At 37.6% G+C, this 20,168-nt stretch overlaps 1 long non-coding RNA gene across 3 annotated transcripts in view; it reads right to left on the reverse strand.

Moving 5' to 3' along the window:
• Positions 1-239: 239 nt before the first annotated feature.
• Positions 240-20,168, reverse strand: part of LOC124170550 — a 72,462-nt gene continuing 52,533 nt past the window's right edge. The window contains exons 4-8 of one of the 3 annotated variants that reach the window (XR_006867501.1): positions 10,295-11,256; positions 6,856-7,141; positions 6,563-6,697; positions 5,263-5,453; positions 240-1,049 (exon numbers count right to left, since the gene is read on the reverse strand). This is a non-coding gene — a long non-coding RNA (uncharacterized LOC124170550). The remainder of the gene's footprint in view (positions 1,050-5,262; positions 5,454-6,562; positions 6,698-6,855; positions 7,142-10,294; positions 11,257-20,168) is intronic. The other 2 variants (XR_006867502.1, XR_006867503.1) reach the window with 2 other exon arrangements.

Genomic DNA, 20,168 nt, shown 5'->3' on the forward strand with positions numbered 1-20,168 from the left:
TCAACAGTCGAGCAAAGTTTAAGTTTTATGCTAAATATCTTTAGGAAACGAAATAAGTTGTGAGGCTTCTAGCGACTCTGTTCTGCCCTACTCACAAGTTTTGAGGGAGTTAAAAGCCTTTTAAATAATAATAATATGCCTTTATTCAGGCGAGGTTGAGACTATGAAGTCCCCTCTTCCACCTATTGAAGGGCTCCTTGCCACAACATGCTACGAATCCACACCCTGGTTCCCGGCCAAACACCAGATTCGTATGCTGCCTCACCTGTAGTCCGGAGGTCACCCCATCAGATATTTTTGTGCAAGTTAGGATTAAGGCAGCCCTGAAATGAACCCATTATTCATCCATAGAAGAGATACAAACAGCCATGAAAAAGACCTTACGAGAAGCCTCCGAAGAAACCTCCTTGGGCATGTACTCAGTCACAGCACAGTCGCTGGAAAAAATGTGCAGAGGCCTAAAGACAGTACTTAATCAATTTCTTATTACTCTAAATTAATGACACAATATCCAGATCACAAAGGAAATATAGTTAATTATTAACCTATGCTATTTAATGTCTCTTTAGAAGTGCACCCTATAACATTTATTGAATTAGAAATATAGAGCGGCTGTAAAATATACAAGACCATTTCAATGCACTACTCTCCAGTGTTGGGAAAAATCTGAGAGAGTAAAAAGTTCTCTCTTATCTTTTGGAAATAATCACTAGGATTACCTCTATCAGGAAAAAAAAACACCTTTTGAAGCTTACCAACATTTATTTCCGAGAAAAATTGATAAGCAAACATTTTCAGGTATACATTCTATCAAAAGGAAGTAAATTTCCACATCAATTCGTCAAACAACATCTCTCTACAATGTCATGAAACAGACAGCCATAAAAAGCATCAATTATTCTCCTGAAAACGGATTAAATAAAAGCTGACTGTAAGTTCTTCATTTGAATTCTAGTAGGAAACAGCCACCATAGGTCTTGAATATTGAAGTCCACTGATGAATCATCTTAAGGAACAGCCTTCAAGGAGTTTCACAGACATCATATTAGCTGATAGAACAAATAATAAAAAAGTATTAGTACAAGTATAAGGGCTAATAACAAAACCATGATAAGAAATTTAAAATAAAAAATGTCCAAAATTTAAGAAATTAGACCAAGGCATTTAAAACATATTAAGTCACAAATAACACAAATATTAGTAATGTGAGTGAGAGTAAATTATTGAATAAACTGAATAAGAATAGGAAAAAAATAAATATTCAGGCTTACAATTAGATAATGATCAATAAACAAAATTAGTTCACAAATTTGGCATTTAAAGTAATGATTTCTTAATGATTTTATAAATAATTAAATAGTCATCCATGAATTCCTAAAAGTCAAAATGTAAAATTCATAGCATGAGCTAAAAAAATTGAGCCATCAGCAGTAAACACTATCCCACTGAAAGCGCAAGTTTTATTAGAACACATTTCCCAAAACTACATCACATCAAATTATTTTCACAAGTTCATGGTTCACTGGTTTCATATACCAGTTTATCATGTGGAAATATGAACAATAATGAGTCCTTCTCTAGACTGTGAGAATGGAATTGAGAAGCAGGATAGATGCAGGTGAAATGTATCTCATGATCCAATATATAATAGATTTGCCAGTGATCATTTTAAAAACCTGGAATTTGCTAGAGATGAGAACATAGCCCATAAGGACATTGCCCCATCTCAATTCAATGCTAAGGTAAGCCCTCCTCTGGGGCAAATGTGCAGAAAACTCGGTTAAATAAATCAAGCCGGTGTCCCACAGTCAAATTTGCATCCAAATATTTGTCTCAATATGTTTGGAATAAAAATTTTGTTGCAAAAATTTGCATGCAATGGGACAGGGGTTCCCCACGATGGACCAAAAACAAACGAAAGACAATGTTTATGTATACAAATTTGGAAGCTTGTGGAAGTGAAGTATTCTGTCTTTTTAGCAGTTGAAATCATCTGAACAGGCCTCTTGAACATTAAAGAGAAAGAAAACAGAAGGAATGCTGAACTTGGCGTTGGCTGGAAAGCGTTGGAGTAAGCGTGCTTAACATATTGGAGAAGGAGTTGCTCACTGATGTTCCTGTATATTACTGATATTAATTGACGATAAGTGAGGATATTTTCATGTCCCTTATAAGCAAGGTTGAGGGCAGAATAAAATGCCAGGATACAAACGTGAGGCAGTTTATTCCCGCAAGGAAAATGTTATTAATAAGTGATGGACATGGTCATTGAAATGTTATGAATTAATAGTGCTTTAATACCTAAAGTAAATCTTTTATTCTTTCCAAAACACCCCCTCCTTGTATTGTGAGTCTAAAAGGAAGGTTCCTTCTCATTAAACATGAACTCATTTACACATTACAGATTTCCTAGTTGAGAGTTTCCATCGCGTATTCCATACAGTATTTATGAAAAATACTCCACCGGTTTCGACCTTTTCAGGTCTTATCAAGAGGTGAACGATAATGAACATGACCTGAAAAGGTAGAAACCGGTTGGGTTTTTGATGCATACTGTATGGAATGCAACAAATTTTATTTTTGTGTCCATTATATATATTTATTAATTAATATGCTCATGCAGACGATAAATAACCTATGTGGCCTGTGTGTCAGCGTTTGGCGCTTCTCTTTTGTCCAGTCCAGTGATTGGTTGGTTTCATCCAATTGGATGAAAATTTAGAACCTGTCCTACCCATTTGGACAAAACCGTGTTTTGTACAAACCAAAGGACCAAAAGCCAGTTGGATGAAATTTTGACCGTGTGATAGGGTGAACGTCAGTTGTATCAAATTTTGATACAAATTTGACCCTTGGACATCGGCTTCAAATAACTGTGGTGCCCTACTGTATATTCAGAGTGTATACGCTCACATTTATGAACTTTGATGGTTACTTTACTATGAACTGTGGATAGTGATGTGCTTGGTAGAGGCATCAATTCCGAATGGCTTAACAATAAATTCAAAAGGCTTCTGAGCAGGACAGTGAATAAAAAGTGATAAAAAATTGTCTTCATAGTGACAATTGGCCTAAAGAGTTAAGATTTTATGAGCTTATCCAACATGAATTGGGTGAAATTAATTAATTGCTAATAATGAGAGGGGCAAGAATAGTACATATTACCAAAAGTTCTCCAGGAGTGTAAGTCAAGTCGTCGTTCACAAAGGTCATATGGAGGTTGTTAGTATGAAGAAAATTTTAAGAACCAAGGTTTGGAGGAAAAGTATGCAAAAAGATGTTGAACAGTGGTGTAGATCCTGCCATGAATGTCAGTTAGTGGCTAGTAGTGACCCACTAGAACCAATAGTACGATCTGAATTGCCATGTCAACCATTGTAAGTTTGTATTTCCTTGGCCCCTAACCATCAGGTGGCAATTTGTTGATAGTGTTAGATTTGCACAGTCCTTATTTGTCTAAAGGCTTGTTTGCACGGTATGGTTTGCTAAAATCTATTTCATCAGATAATGGACCACCATTTAAAGATGCAGGATTTCAGAGGTTTCTGAAAGATTTAAATATTATCCATCATTTTTCTACACCATATTGGCCCCGGGCAAATGGAGCGGTAGAATGCCAAAACAGGAACATTATGAAAAGATTAAGGATTGCTGGCGCATAAAAGATAAGTTGGATAGAGGAACTTCTGATATACCTATCCTCATATTGAGTCACTCCCCACTTGGTAACAGGTTGCCCACCAGCAGCGTTGTTTTTAGGATGCAAGATTTGGTAAAAAAATTCCTGATTTACAGTTATGTATGCAGGTGAACCTGATATTAGCTGTAATAATTAGAGACAGGGAGTTAATGTTGAAAGATGATGGTAAATTGTATGCTCATTTAAACTGTCTTGCAAAGCCTAGTCTTGTGGAACCAGGGGATGTGGTGTTAATGAAACAAGCTTGGGAAAACAAACTATCCACTCCCTTTAGACAAGATCCTGTGACCATTATAGAATCTAATGGAAATTCGGAGTTCATTTATGATAATCAAGGGAAACCTCATAGAAGGAATACTTCTCATGCTAAACCATATCTTCAGAGGGAACAAGAGAATGGGAATAAGGAAGAGAACTACAATGAGCTAACACCAAGGGAGGATATAGTACAGTTGAGGACCAAAAATACGGAATCCAGAAACCCCAAAAAAAACAGAAATCTAAAATGTTTGAAAATTCTTCTGCATAGGGTTTCGACTAGACACCTCGTGGCACCGGCCTCTGAGCCTTGTTCTGGGACGAGTAGGATGTTAGCACACTCTGTAAACATACACTAACAACCTGGGCACTTAGGGATCTCAAATATCAAGCACAAGAGCCTGAACACATTTATAAATTAATTAATTAACAAAACATACCATGAAGACCAGAAATCCAGAAACCCTTTGCTCCCAAGCTTTCCGGATTTGAGGTCCTCAACTGTAGATGGAGGAAAGAATTTGCAACCTAATCCTGTGATGGCAGGAAACAATTACAGGAAAACAGGAGACTCTCCAGGAGAGATGAGGTCAATGAGAGAATGTAATAAATCTAGTTCTTTGCAGTATTATAAAATGTAGATCACTGAATAACTAGTATTTATTTATTTATTATTTATATACTGAACACTCAGTATTTAACATGCGCTGATTATTTAACATATGCCAAGCTTGTAAAAAGACTTTTGATTTATCTGGAATGAAGAATGTTATTTTGGTTTATAAGTGAATTGGTGTAGTAAGTATCAGGATTTGCATTTGTTTTTGTTCAAGACTTTACGTTTATGTAAGGGTAAGAATGTCTCTTAAAGGAGAAAAGGGATGTTGAGTCCTAAGGTTTGCCACCATGCTCAGAAGTTGGGAATGAGAGTTCCGGTGTAAGAGTGATGAACAATAAAGATGGCGAGATGTAAGGTGTGCTTACACATCGTTGATACATACTCTAATAGGTGATTGATCACCCAAGCTTGGTAGTACATATACCAACTTTTATGTTATGCTTAATGGTCTAAACTACCTAAACCTCTCACAGATGTTGGACATTGAAGATGTAAAAATCATCCATAAAATAAAACTTGGGCTCATGTCACCTTACTTAAATTAATAAACAATAATAGTGATATTCATAAATATGAGAGCAAAATTTTCATATTACTTCTATGAGTAAATCGGGACACAAATGTTCAAAAGAACAAGCTCAGATCAGACATCAATATACATTTACATATTTTCAAATTTACTCACATTGCTGGAAGGCGGCTGTATTTCTCTTGAGGACATACAGTATATTTGGATCTGAGGGTCTACATCATTCTTTGTATCTAAATGTTCGACTCCTCCAGACAGTATTATTAGGTTTCATCTCCCAAAATTACTTCACATTAAATTACTTTCACAAAGCTTCATGCTTCACTGGTTTTATATATCAGTTAATCCTGGGGAAAAATAAAGAATAATTAGTTCTCAAAGCCACTTACAGATCCAACATCAATATGCATTCATGTATTTTCAAATAGTAGCACGGTTAGACAGAAATTGTTCATGAAACATGCAGGATGTGTAAGGCTTGTCAGCAACTGGCTAGTTAGTAGGCCATTTATGACTTGGCAGGGAAAGATAGCCAATTTCTCTTGATTATCCAGATAATTTGCACTGAACCGAATCGATAAATCTCAGCAATTGTAGAAGCAGATCACATTGATAAACCTCGACATCCAATTATTTCCAGAAAATTTATTGCAAGGCATTTATTAAATAACTATTTCAATTTGTTAATTCACGCATCTAGTCTTTAAAAGCTCCCGAGTAAAACAGTCATTGGTTCCGGTCATTGATTATAATTAATTGTAATTCCCAAAATATCATATCATAGTAGAACGTAGAACACTTCGAAATGGCAGAGCAAAAATGAAGTTAATTACATTAAACGCAAAATCAACCAAAGGAAATTCTTGTGCGCGACATTGCGAGATACCTGTTACGCTTTATCTATGAATCCTACATAAAAAGTTAATGTTTGTCTGTGTCTGTCATACAAAAATCATCATATAAATGTGGTTTTTATCCGATCGAGCTAAAATAACGTAAAAGAATATTTATCGGTTGTTTAAATTGCAATGCATTTAAATTCTTCAAGACTATTAACCCTGCAAGGCACTAATATACGCTAAAAATAGAGGCCAAGATAGAGAAAAAATACACTTATTTGCGGTGTGTAGTAGGATACGATCGAGGAGTACTCCTCTCTGCTACCATGAACAAAACTTATGAACCTTGTGACGAAGAGAAATAAACAATAGCATTTTCACGCACAACGGCCGACTTCAATGCACAAAGAATTAGGCAAATTCTCTAACTCATCTCCGAGCTGCTCAAAATCAAAGGGATTCTCAGCTAGTAATGTATATAAACAGGAAACCCAAACCAAAACATCAGGTCCATTCCAGATAAAAAAACTTAAAAATAACTTTTCAAGAGTTTGATTCTACTTCCGATAGAGCAAAACAATGTTTAAAAAATATCAACTTTAAATGCGAATACTCACTGTGCCATGCGATGGACAGTAGGCGGCACACATTACTTACAAAATTAAAATTAACGTGTCCACCACATTCTGCCATCTTGGAATAAGGTCGGCTAAAAATGTTGAGCGGGATAGGAGTTTCATTTTCGACAAATGCTGTAATATGGACACGCAGTTGAAACATTTGCATTGTTATTAAACTTAATTGCTAAGATTAGTGACACTTCGGGCCTTCACCGTTATCATAACTTCGGTACCATGCACAAGAAACAACTTATTCAAAAATGCAACATGTAAACATTCAGTGTACTTACCGCCGCCTTCCACAAATGGGAGTTTATAATGCCCAGTTTGGAATTTTATTTCTTCTTAGCATTATATACCGACTTAAAACCACGCACAAAAACGATCCCTTGTCGTAAGCCATGGTGTTCACAGGTAAGTAAACGGGATCCCACTACGAGCGAGGGCACGGGATTTGTTTCAAGTCACTACTCCTGAACCATCGCTGACTTTTCTGAGCTAATAGCACTAATTTCTAGCCACTACACTCAGTTTCGTACTGTCAAAAAATGAAACCTCCAGAAGGCCTCCTTACCACTGAAAAAATGGAAAAAACACCACAAGTCAGCGTTTAGCCTATACTCGCCATGTTAATTTTCCTACAACTAGAAACCATTGGCACCCTCGCGCTGCCACTCGTTCAAAAGAGGAACTATTTGGTGTCGGAAGATTGAGGCAACAGCGCCCCCTACCGATTTCAATGAGAACCTTTTGGAAGATTAGTAACCACTATATAAGGGCCATGCGCATGACTCACAGCCAAGCGCTCACCTGCGTAGAAAATTTGCTGCGCTACATGGAACACTGTAATTACGATTATAATGACGTTATTGCAGCAAAAAAAATCCGTGTTCAGGTGAAGAAAGCTGTCAACGAGTCCTTAAAACAAACTAAATTAACGGACTATTTGCGAAAATGAATATACGTATGATAATTTTGTGCATATTACGGAAAATTTAAGAAATAAAATGGAGTTTGGATTATCCGTGTTTTTTTATTATCCGTGCACCATCTCCCCATCATTAGCCCGGATAATCGAGAGTTTGCTGTATAGTAGATCCCATTTCGACATTTTCCCGATCACTGATATGAGGAGCGAATCACACTTCGATGAATAACTGTCGGCTGACTAGTGGCTAACCCTTTAAGAGTCGCCCGAAAGTGCACCACCACAATTCTTACGACGAACCCCCTTCATTTCAATCTATATTCAATTCACGATCTATATTCAATTTCTCTACTCGAAAATGGCGTATTTTTTCCAGTCGTTACAATAAACCTTATTTACAACTCCTGATAACGTGGACTTGTGCGCCTTCTTGAAAAAAATCTGAACTCGCGTGATCGTCGCCTCAAAACCGTCATCGCCTCGCTGTTAACGAAGGAGAGGGACATAAAGAGAGAAAGAGTTTTGAATTTGATCGTTCCGCAAGCCTGAAAATATATTCTAAAGCAAAAAGGGTCGCTACGTTTAGTGTTGGCAATATTTGGTCGATTTTGTTCATAACAATTTAAATTAAGCTCAATTTAAAATTAGATATTGATAAAATAAATAAAATCTATACCCTAGTGACCACTATTAAGTTTTAATTGGGTGTCACTAAACTTGTTATTTATCTCTCATAATCCATCTCAGAAGTCGAGTTATCTTTTCATTTCAATGAATACATACCATTCCGAAAATAAACTTAAAGTAGAAACTCATTTATGCTTGTGGGAAAAAATTTAAACATTCACATTTTTCTCACGCACATCTCTTGGGCCCTCCAATATAAATACATACATGAGGGTATTAAATACAACTTTTATGCAATGAGGCTCATGAATTCAAGTTATTTATTTTCATTTTTTTGGGGGTGAAAACCTCCTCCTACTTCATGATATTTAAACCCTTAAAAATCAACCCTTATTCGGGGTTAAGGAAAATAATTATTTACCACCAAAAATATATTTTTCGTCAAAATGCCCTAATTTAAGAACGATGCCGATTTAAATATGTACAACCCTTAAAAACCACCCCTTGTAACATTTCAATTCTTACAAACTACTTAAAATAGGTAGAAATAGGAAAAAAGTAAATTTACACACTAACGTTTATTTAAACAAAATTACATTACAAATATTTACATGCTTAGAGAGATATATATATACAGATAAAAATAAATATTTTAATCATGTTCAGCATGTATAATTATCGTGGTCGTCGAAGTCATCCTTGCAGGAATAGAAGGATCAAAAACTTTGCTATTTCCAAGTAGTATTATATTAAATATACTTATCACTTATCACCCCAGCCCCATCCCACTCCATCCCCCATGCCACCCCATCCCCCATCCCACCCCATCCAACCCCATCCCACCCCATCCCCCAACCCACCCCATCCCCATCCCAACCCATCCCACCCCATCCCACCCCATCCCACCCCATCCCACCCCACCCCATCCCACCCCATCCCACCCCACCCTTTCTGCCCACACCCTCCAAGATGGCTTGCAGCTGAGTGGAGAAAGATGGTACAGAAATTGAATTTCCATCGCGGATTTATAAAAACTGTATGTGAGTGCACTGAAATTTAATAGGGTATGAGGAATCACTGCAAAAACAGCCATGGGAAAATTCAACATTAGTGGTATAAGAAGCCCGCGTCTTATCTCTGCATGAAAAGTTGAAAAGATGTTTCATTTCGATAGGGATGCATGAAAATTTCAATGAAATTTAAACAGAATTCAAGGGAATATGTTCAAAATGGTTATAAAGTTTCTAGAAAAAACTTGAAATCCTAAAGCTGAAAGTAGTTCTAATATGTGTTTAGTGCTATAATTTAGGACCTGTATAAAATTTATCAAATTTATACCAGCAAATTTTTAAGTTACTTCCTGTGATACGCTATGGACGCCAGAGAGCAAATATCTAAATGGGCAGAGTATTTTCCTAATGAATTGATAAAATGGAGGAGACTCATACAATTGGGATTCAACAAGAATTCTTTACTTAGCCAACGAGGTATTTCTTCAGAAGTGGCATTAAAAATATAATTCACTTTATAATCTATCAATAGTTAAAAATAATTCTGAAGAACATAATTTACATTCTTTCATTCTCTACTTAACATATTCACAAAAAAATGATGATTTGATTTTTTGAAAAAGAACTTTTGCAAAATGTTTTGAGAAAATATTTAGTTTATCAATTGAGAAAGAAAAAAAAACATGAATAAAAATTAAAGAAACTGATTTTCAATGCAGTGCTTGGATGAGCAATAATAAAAAAATGAAAGGTGACTGATTACATACAATGTTCATGATGCATCAGGATTATGCAAAGAGGTGAGATTAAATGAATGTATCTAAACTTGTTTGGAAGAACTGAAAGATGTTGACTTCATTTTGCATTAGTATAAATTAGGCTAAAAAAGCAAGAAATCCTTAATGGCAGAATATGCATCATGAATTAAAAAAATAAACTCATGCGGATATCGTTTTAAAAAATTGAATTGAATGTAGAAGAAATTATTTTATAAATGAAATTAATATGCAAAATTTAATTGAAAGTGGGTAATATTGATTGGTTGTCCTTAAAAGTTGATTTCATTGTAATACAAATTTTGGATTGTTATTCATATTTAAGCGGAGTTGGTTTGCGCAGAAGAAAGATAAAGGTGCTCAGGACAGTATTTGTGGAGAAATTTACCTTAGTGAATCTATCAAACGTTTCTACATCATCCTGATAATGCAATTAAATTTTAATAGGTTGACGCCTTCCTTCTTCTTTGTCTTGACATGTTTCTTCTCCTTTCAGTTGTCTGATGGTACCTCTTGCAATGCCTACATTCCTTCGGCCACCGGAATGTCTTTAGCCTAGGGAGAGAGTGGGTTAGTTCATGCAAGGTAAATAAATGATCCTTCCCCCAAGACATAGCACACTCTGCACTGCAACATATGGAAAGTCACTGTGGGAAAGGAGGAAATTAACCCTTTCTCATTCAAGTGACACAGTTTCTAACCCGAGCACTGCAATGGTATGCTGTGAATGCCAAACCTTGTTTCAACATAAAATTCTAGATAACGCTCTTTAAAATCCTAGCCTTACTCGACATAATAATTCAAAACCCAGAGGGCCCAAAAAGTAAGCTACGTGTGAAACTGGGATCCTCTTGTCTTGAGCCTATGGAGAGAGTACATGCAAGGTAAATACCTTTCCCCCAAGGAATTGCATAAGCTTCATTGCGGTATACAAGTCATTGTGGCACAAGGAGGAAGTTACTACCTTTTCATTCAAATGACAGTTTCTATTCCATAATGCTGCAATGCCCATGTCAAACCTCAGTTTGACAAAAAAGTATAATTGACTCACCTAAAATAACTTAGTCTTACTTGGCACAATGATTCATAGTCCTAAGGGCCAAATCTAAGCTAAGTCACTCGCATTCTTCTTCCTGGAGTGGTCTTCTTGTCCTGGAGTCTCTCTCTTCTCCTAAATTTGGAGGACTCGAGAATCACACCCATCCTTTTGTTTCTGAACAATCAAAAGGCTCAAAATTTTTGCTCAATCATGCAACCCATCAGATAAAGTGCATGCAAGGTTCACACACTTTTTGCTTTTTTTATTCTATCTTCAAACTCCCATCATTTTGCTTCATCCTCCACGCAATCCTGGAAGAGAGTGAATAAATGACATGAATGAAATATACCACACTGTAAGTTATCCAAATATGTATCGTAAAATCGAAGAAATTATAATACATAGTACACATAAATTTCCTCAATATGGTACCTTTATGCCAGTTCCTTATGTTAGCTTAATATATGTATACCATTTGTGAATGCATATTGTAACCGTAGAAATTTGGCAGGTTACATATATTGGTTTGAATGGATATTTTTGAGGGAAGGAGAGCTTCATTTATTTGTCTTATATAAGTTTGACCGTGTGTGTGTGTGGGTAGTTCAGTGTGAATGGACTTGTGTGTAATGCATTTCACCTCCCCCCAATTCCCCACCTCCAGATTTTGGGGTTTTCCCATCACGTGACTTTGTGTATGAGCTGGCCCCAAATAGAGAAGAGTGCACTCCTCCTCAACCACCCACACCCACCGAGGAGTGATGGTGCAAGGCTGCCTACGACCACCTGATTCTCCTTCACCTATACATTCACCCTCTCCCCCAAAATAGATTAAACATACTTTAACTCCCCCATGGTGACTTACCTCTAGAAATAGGCCTCTTTCTCATTTTCTCCCCACCCTCCTCACCCCCTGAAAACCAACCCTCTTTGAGGCATGAAACCTAAGGAGCCACCACCTGAAAGAGATACATCAACCCTGGCCTTATCATGCTGCCGGAGGCTCTGCCAGTTTGTCAGGGCAAGCGGCTCATTACATGAGTGGTCTATGGAGAGAGAGGGAGAACCTGGAGACAATGGAGTTTGGACCGGGAAGGAGGAAATGAGCGGAAACAGGAAACAGGAGAGTGAATGGTAGATTTCCATCATCAATAAGAAGAAGATCAACCCATGTCATCCTACTGAGTATTCTCTCAGCCCAGGGTGTGTAGATGGTTTAGCGATGAGATATGAAGTGAAAAACTTTGCAATTTCCACATAAAAATTTATTAAACTACAGTCGATATATTTTGTGGGAGTCTTGATAATTCTGCAGTGCAGCAAAACATGTCGACTGTAGTTTAATACATTTTTATGTGGAAAGTGCAAAGTGTTTCACTTCATATCTCATAATGGATCTCCACAAAGTATCTGCCTCATCCATTCAATTTAGGCTCGGCGATTGCCGAAAAGGAGCCATTTGAGGACGTCATCCCTCAGCCGTGAACAAGACAGGAAAACTTGATAAGCCGAACCACAATCCTGAATTGTATCCCCTAGTAAAGAAGAACCTTCACTCAAAGCCCTGATCTAGTGTTGTTAAAGAAACCCAGATTCCCCCCCCCCCCCAGAAACGAAGAAAGAAGATGCCGGAACCTTTGTTGAAGAGCCTTTGCCCATGAGTTTTTTTAATTGCATTTATGATTCTATCCTCTTTTCCCCTCCCCCCTTCCTTGAGTGATTGCGTGCACTAAAGTTTTTTAGGACAGGGTGTACTTTTCTATCTATAAGTATGCTTAAGGTTAATGTTTTCTTTTTGTTAACTAATTTTTGGGTGTTCATGTCTTGGTGAGAAACCAGGCCAAAGACTGATTGGAAGGAAACTTCCTGTTTTCTTTTTATTAAGTTTACTTTGTTTTGTTGAATTAATCATTTTGGTAATATCCACTGGCCAGTTTAATGTTCAAAGCATAGAAAGATATTGAACAATTTCACGTGTTCTATGTGTACATTTCCCTCTTTTTCTGCATTAAATATTCTGTAGAACTCAGAATCTATGTTATAAGCTCTAATTTTTTGTGTACCCCAATCATCGCAATGAGCCTCCCCACATAATAATAGGGTAGTTTTCTTCATCAAAGAAAACACAAGGCATGGATTCCAATTCGTTACCCATGATTAGTGCATTCATAATATAGAAATTATTTGGTTTTAGAAATTCCAGTTTAGACGAATGGCAATGGTTAATTTTAACCTCATTTGAAAAAGGTCAGATTGGTGCCCATGCAATGCCACTCGATGTGACGTCACCTAGTTTCTATACGAGTAGATAGGAGTTTTACATCGTCTGAAATTACCAATGCATGCATGAGGCACAGAGCTCAGGGAAACATATCTTAATAATCAACTATTTAAACTTCCTGTGGCCAGAAAGTTTCCCTTGTTTGATAGGGTATTAATAATCCTTATTTAAGCCGAGCGATACCTGCTAGCAGGATAGTCCGCTTCCTGCATCACAGCAGCGCACATACCCTCACCAAAAGGTCACCTCACACGTCGACAGCGGGAACCATAATGACGTCACACGGGGTTTTCCCAGCATTCATACTTAGCCGTCACATTTTCGCGCGCTTGAAATTTCTCACTTTTCATTTAATCGCGAAAAATATATATAGTAATTTAAAAATCTAATAGGGTATAACACATACTCCAGGAGTGATAACCTTTCGATTTAGGCAATAAAAAAATAATAGGAAACCTCCCTATTCTCCCTTCCCCTCTTTCCCTCCCTTGTCTTTCTCCCCTCTTTCCAATAAACCAACCAACCCCCACCTCCTCACGTCACAATATGTATTTAGTCCCCATATGTATGCATGCATGCTATTTTATTCCATTGATCACTGAGCAACTATGTACATAGTTCATCAGAGCTATCTTAAAAAGACCCAATTATCATTGAGTCAGTAACCCTTTCCTTTTCACCATCTCTTTAGAAGTGAGTTTACCAGGATTATCACAAAAAGACTCATTCGAGGACCATGATTTCTTATTCTTCCCTGCCAAGGAACTCATGCAGTAAGTTCATTGCTCAAGAATTATTCTCGAAGAAATTGACAATTTAACACGAAGAGATTTGCCACTTGGTGACCTTATGACACTCCTTTTTGTGTAAAAGATGACAAATAGACATATAGCATTGTTTTCCGGATAATCCTCCGATAATTTATCTTACAATATTGAATTCAAGATATATTTCCAATATGGCTAGCAGGCCACTTGGAATTGCTCGTGAAGGATAGTTACCAGAGAAGTGGGAAACTTTGAACTCGGAATTCATTGTGACAAGGAAGGAAGAAGCGATATACAAAGTGATGGTATTCATATGTAAAAGCAACCAATGGAAAGAACAATTTCCGTATACTACAGCCAGTGGCGTGCAGGGGGTCCAGACCTCCCCACTCGAAATATAAAACACTATTATTTTCCTTCATAAAAGAGAACAAAATATTGAAAAATCATGAATTTACAATAGATTTCTTTGACAAATGAAGTTTTTTCGATTATGAAAAATGTCAAAAATTAGTCAAAAACCCTCTAATTAGGACCCTGTTTTTTTTTTAATTTTCCCCTTGGTTTTGGAGCCCTTCTGAACGAAATTCCTGGCTATGCCACTGACTACAGCTTTTACCCTGCTCGACAAGATTGATCTTTATGTGTACCCTAATGTGTTTTAGACGAAAAGCATCGTGTGAATGCATACCTCAGCAAAAAGGTTTGCATGGAGAGGAGTAATAGTAAAGTGTTGAATCATATGAGCTATATTTGTCATTGAGAGTGTCAAGAGGTGTGCCTACCCGGCAGGATGTCCAACCACAGAAGTTCTATACAGTGACATAACAAAGGGTAATGAGAAAAGGATGTAAAGGACGCGTCAGGCACAAACCGAGGTGGCACTACGCACTTTGGGAGCATGAGATGCACCAACGTACAAACTTTGGTTGCAATCCGTGGAGTCGTATGGAAATGTATAGTGGATAGACAAACAGACATCCTGCCTTTTTTAAGGGGCTATTCGAAAAGGTTATTACGGAGGTATTTTTAGATTCCAGTGCAGTTTCATGGAATGGATTCACTAAATATATAATAGAGCCATAACACATTATTAAATTGCATAAGCTGTGAAATTTTCACTTTTCATAGTATTTTCTCTCACTAAATATTTATTTTGTTAACTATTATCTAGTTTTTAAGAGCCAGAAAAGCGACAAAATGCATTTCCCGGCATACAGTTTCTGAAAATTTTCCGGGGTTGGACACCCGCGTTCTCCCGTGATACGGACCCTATATCATGAGCCCCAGCCTAGCTAGGATCGAGTGCCCTAGGGCAGCCGATCACCTCAGCCCGCCCAGAACTTTTTTCTCTCCTCCTTATCACACTGCCACAAATGGGGCATCAGAATATCAAGTGAAACCTTTTAAAAATAACATAAAAAGTATTATTTATACTATAGCACCTGAAAGTATTGAATCTCCTCGTTCAAAGGGGCATATGCTTTTATCAGCATAATAATATAATATTATTTACATCAGCATAATCTATGCAGACGACTCAAGAAAAAGTTGATACTGAATTTTTTTAAACGACTAAAAGTTATTAAACCGAACGTAGTCTAGGCTACGAGTAGCTACAAGTTAAAATAATTTTGCGGAAATGCTCACATCAGAGTAAACTAAGATGCGGTGATGCTGGAAAATAAATAATGAACATTCCAAAATGCGTACTCCTCAGGGAAAAATTAAACCAAATGTAAAAAGCACTTCTAAAGTAAAAAAAATACACAAAAGCGTGTAAAAGATCAAACCGAAAGTCAATCTACAAAATATGTCACTAACTTGGTCATAGTTAATTGCAATTGCGTTAAAAATAAGAGCGCTTTAATCGAGCACATAGTTCAGGACGTAGCAGTTTTTCATTAATCGCACTCTCTTTTACTTTCTTGCCCGAAAATATTTTCGCAATGCGCTTGACGCCATAAATATTTTTATGTAACTCATGGTTACTTCTCTAGTGCCTTAGTGGTGTATTCTCTTCCCTAGTGCCTCTCTGTTTAACCCCCAAATATACCAAGAAATAATTACCCGTTTTGATTTTCCAGATGACTCTATTCCTATTTTTAAGGCTGCAAATATTACTTTGTGATCACATATACCGTCCACGATATCGATTTGATTCATCACCTTAGTACGGCTCTCTGCTTAAAAGTCTAATAGTTTATTTCCCCTCGTGAACATGTCAACTACTTGTGCAATTGAGTGATTTCCGTTTAATAAGATCTCGCAGATTTCTCTATTCCTTGAATACGGTTTTATAGAGAGCAAGAATCCAAATTTATGCGTGGGAGATAGAAATCTCGCAGAATAATTATAACACTTCTACTGTGTCTCAAATAAAATGCAGATTTTTTATTTTCTAATAGTGAAATAATATCAAATCGCTGTCTGATTGTACACCATACCCTTTCTATTTCAATGTCTGTTAATACATGGGAGGCGATGTATAAATGTGATTTGACTGCTAGAAAAACTCCGCCACCTTCCCCATCGCAATAGTAGATTTTAAATAGTGGAAAAACTTCGCTGTCTCACATATCCTTCGTAAGTCGATTCTCTGTCACTATGACCATAACCGCGTCTCGAAATTTGTACTAGATTTTAGCGCTCTTGTTTATAACGCAATAGTATGAATTGCGACAATGTTAATGTCATATTTTGATGGTTGAATTTCGGATGGTCCTTATCTACGCTAATGTGGTTAAGATGGGCAAATTACACTGGGTGTGCTCATAAAATTTCATATAATTTCCCTGGGTTAATTGTTATGGATTTTTCCTTAGTTTCCGGCATTACTACTCTTAAATTTACTTCACATGACGTGAAGAATTGCCCAATGCGGATTACCTCTGAGGATAACCTTACTCATAACTAATATTTAGTGTAGAATTTTTCTCCCCGAATATCCCGCATAGATTATGTTGATGGTAAGAGTGCGTCTTTTAAAAAATTAGAAAAAGTATGATTATTGTGGACTAGATCCCTCCCATGAATCTACCGCCACTACCGCGCACAGTATAAACCTACTCACCCATGAAGGCACGCACTAGGAAAAGGTATACGGTGAGTTCAAATATAACTCTAAAGATAGGAAAAAAACCTCGTCCCGGAGCCCGAAAGTAAACACTCCAACGGCCCGACGCCTGAGGGGACGTGAATTACCTTAGTGCATTCCACCCGCTAATATTAATTTCGATGGGATATTTGCTCCTGGAGTTAGACTCCAGCAGGATTATTCCTCTAATCGTATGGCCGGGCAATAAGTCAAAATCGACCATAACTACGGCCTCGGGACATACGTATGTCTTCGAGCGATTAGTACGTAGAATTTTCATTTTTAGAAGAGCTGATTTTGATGGGTTTAAGGGTCATCTGAAAAACGCTCCTGGAGTTTGACTCAAGGTCCGGTAACTCGGTCGCGTCCGCGTTCGTCGTCGTCGGCTCTTGGTGCCGTGAAGGAAAAGGATGCAGGCTGCTTCCTGTGCCAACCTTCAAATTTCTTCACCGACCCGAGCCCATCAATAAAGGGTGTATCGTGAGTGTCTACATATTATTTAAAACGATAGAACATTTATGTAATACGAAAAAGGACTTGATGGAGAAGAATACCTGACTGAAATATTTTCCTATTTCCCTCCGACAAAATTCCCTCCCACAGATACCATAGAAAGTGCTGAAACTAGTTTCCAAACTGCGGTGAAAGTGGCATCGCTTCATTCTTTGTAATAATTAATCCCACTGTACCTTCTATAGATTGGGAGACGCATAGATTCATTCCTGGTGGGAGGGATAAAGTGATTTCCGAGGCGTTTGTACACACTTTTACATCAGATTCATTGTTTCAAATAGCATCCGCACCAAATAGAGGAGAAAGTATTCTTGGAATAATATCGACAAATATACCTCATCAGGTAATAAACATGAGCACCGTCGAATGAATTAGTGACCATAGGTTAGTAACTGCAAAATCTTCTTTGAATACCGCTGAAATTTTTAAAGAGCCTAAACTTTTAATTTTTAAAAGAGCTGATTTTGATGGGTTTAAGAGTCATCTGAAAAATGCTTCACCTGCGTTTCAAGAATCATTATCAAAGTTAAATGTAGGTGGTACTTGGAAAGCTCTTCTTTCGCTCGTATCCTCGGAAGTGAATAGCTACATCCCTAGTGAACCAAAAAAAAGAAGATAGCGACCGAGATGGTATGACGCGGAAATGAGAAAATCATTGAGGCGAAAAAGAGCGTGACATACTAAAATGAACTGCCACCACGCTAATGAACGCGTGGTATAATTAAAAAATAGTTTTTTTTTTAATTCCGCCACGAAGGAAGCGTTCAGGAATGCATTCAGCAATTTTCAAAGGAAAAACACAAGTAGATCAGTTAAGGGATATCCCAAAAGGATTATGGTCTCATTTTAAGGAAGTTCAAGGTAAAAGATCTACCGTATGTTCGTTGAGAAACGATAATGGAGATAAGTTGACAAGTTCCGATAAAGAAAATTCATTATATTCCTACTTCAAGAGCGTGGTCACCGAAACTTCTGATAACTCATCCTAGAAAGTGGTCAATCTCTGCATAGGAAAGATGCCGCCTATTGGCATTAGTACGCACGGAATAGAAAATATATTGAAATCGCTCAGTCTAAATAAATCACCTGAACCCGACGAAATCCCTTCTCGCGTGTACAAAGAACTTTCCTCAGATGTCGTTCCATATTTGCAGTTAATATTCAGTAAATCCATCGAGCAACACAAAGTACTTAATGACTGGAAAATTTCTAATGTAACGCCAATATTCAAAAGTGGAGGCAAGGAAGAGCCATCTAAATTCGGACCGATATCTTTAACGTCCATCTCATGCCAAGTCCTTCGAAATATCGTAGACACCTCAGCAATGAAACACCTAGATGCGCAAAACTGTTAATGAGAACTCAACATGGATTCAGGAAAAGTAGACCATGCGAAACCCAGTGAGTGCTTTTCGCCCTGATACTTTAGTCTCCGAAGAGGACAACATTCAATTAGAAGCGATCGATCTCGATTTCAAAAAAGGTATTGACAATGAACCCCACGGAAAAATGATAATGAAACTGAAGCCTTACGGCCTAGATGAAGATGTCATTTCCTGGATAAGAGAACTTTTGAGCGACCGCTTGCAGAGAGTAAGTAGTATTGGACGGTGAAGTCTCCAACGAGGTTGGAGTCACTTCTGGCGTCCCTCACGGTAGTGCCATAGGCCCACTCCTATTCCTTCTCTATGTGAAAGACACTGGTGATATAGTCCACAGTAAGCTACGATTATTTGCAGAGGAGGCTGTAGTTTACAGAGAAATCCGTTCCAGCAAAGACATAGATGAACTAACGAATGACCTAGCTGCTATCCAAGCATGATACGATGCATGGCAGTTTGAATTAAATTTGAAAAATCGTAGATTCGTAGTAGTTTGGGAGGACCAAGATCCAGCCAGGTATACTGGACCCAAACAATGGTCGAGCGCGACCCTTTTGCGAACCCTTTCCTCGGTCACCCAGAGGTTATCCGGGACCTCTGGAGACTGCCATAACAGCACGAGCTCACCCCTACAGATATCACCTGTTGTAGTAAATTTTTTGCTTTTTTAATTCCAATACTTAGCGGTAAATAAAGGCGCTAATCATATTCCTCGCGGTTGAGCGATTAAATTCGTCTTTTGATCGAGATTCTACGATGAAAAATAAGTATTTCATGAAAAGTGATAAAATTAACGCCGATTGCCTCCAGAGATTTGCAACGCCGAAATTTTGTGATGGGAGGGGAAAAGTAAAATAATCCTTTCTCTTCCCCCACTCCACTTTTTAGCTTGACCACGTGTATGAGCGTATCCGAAATTCTGGTGGAGACCGCAAATGTATTTGGCAGAGTGAGAGTTTTAACCCTCGTACACTATTTTCTTTAATATTGTAAAAAACCCTAGGTTGGGAAGAATCATAGAACACACTAAAAAAAAGGATAAAAAACACTCACAGTTAGTACTAAATTTTCGGTGGCGTATTAACACCTTCCTCAGAGTTAGGTAAGAGACTGTAGGTAAAGGATAGCTGAGGGAAGGGGAAATAGTGGGGAGGTAGGGTCCAAAGAGGGGGGAAAGAGTGTG

Source organism: Ischnura elegans, chromosome X (assembly GCF_921293095.1).
Source record: "Ischnura elegans chromosome X, ioIscEleg1.1, whole genome shotgun sequence".
NCBI lineage: Eukaryota > Metazoa > Arthropoda > Insecta > Odonata > Coenagrionidae > Ischnura > Ischnura elegans.